Here is a 296-nt window from a genome sequence, read left to right as displayed (position 1 = left end):
TACCCCCTACAATGGGCTCACTTCTCTCTAAACCAGTCACCGTGGAGTCTGCGCCATCTCCCGGGGATCCCATGTGTGTCAGGGGAGAACTGTGCTCCGCAGGGTTTTCAAAGGCTGATCATTGAGCCTCCATCTTACATGATGCCTCGGCATCCGTGTTGAGCCCCTTCCTCACCCTGTTAGCCGGTGCCCCACACCCCACTGCAGCTAGCTTCCCCAGGTAACCCTGGAACAGAAAACACCCAGCTTTTCCACATCTCAACTCCGCACAGCTGCCTGACTTGTTTTCCACAGCC

Source organism: Trichechus manatus, unplaced genomic scaffold, assembly GCF_000243295.1.
Source record: "Trichechus manatus latirostris isolate Lorelei unplaced genomic scaffold, TriManLat1.0 scaffold00134, whole genome shotgun sequence".
NCBI classification, from domain to species: Eukaryota; Metazoa; Chordata; class Mammalia; order Sirenia; family Trichechidae; genus Trichechus; species Trichechus manatus.
The sequence above is the reverse complement of the archived record's forward strand: the minus strand, read 5'-3'. Positions refer to the sequence as shown.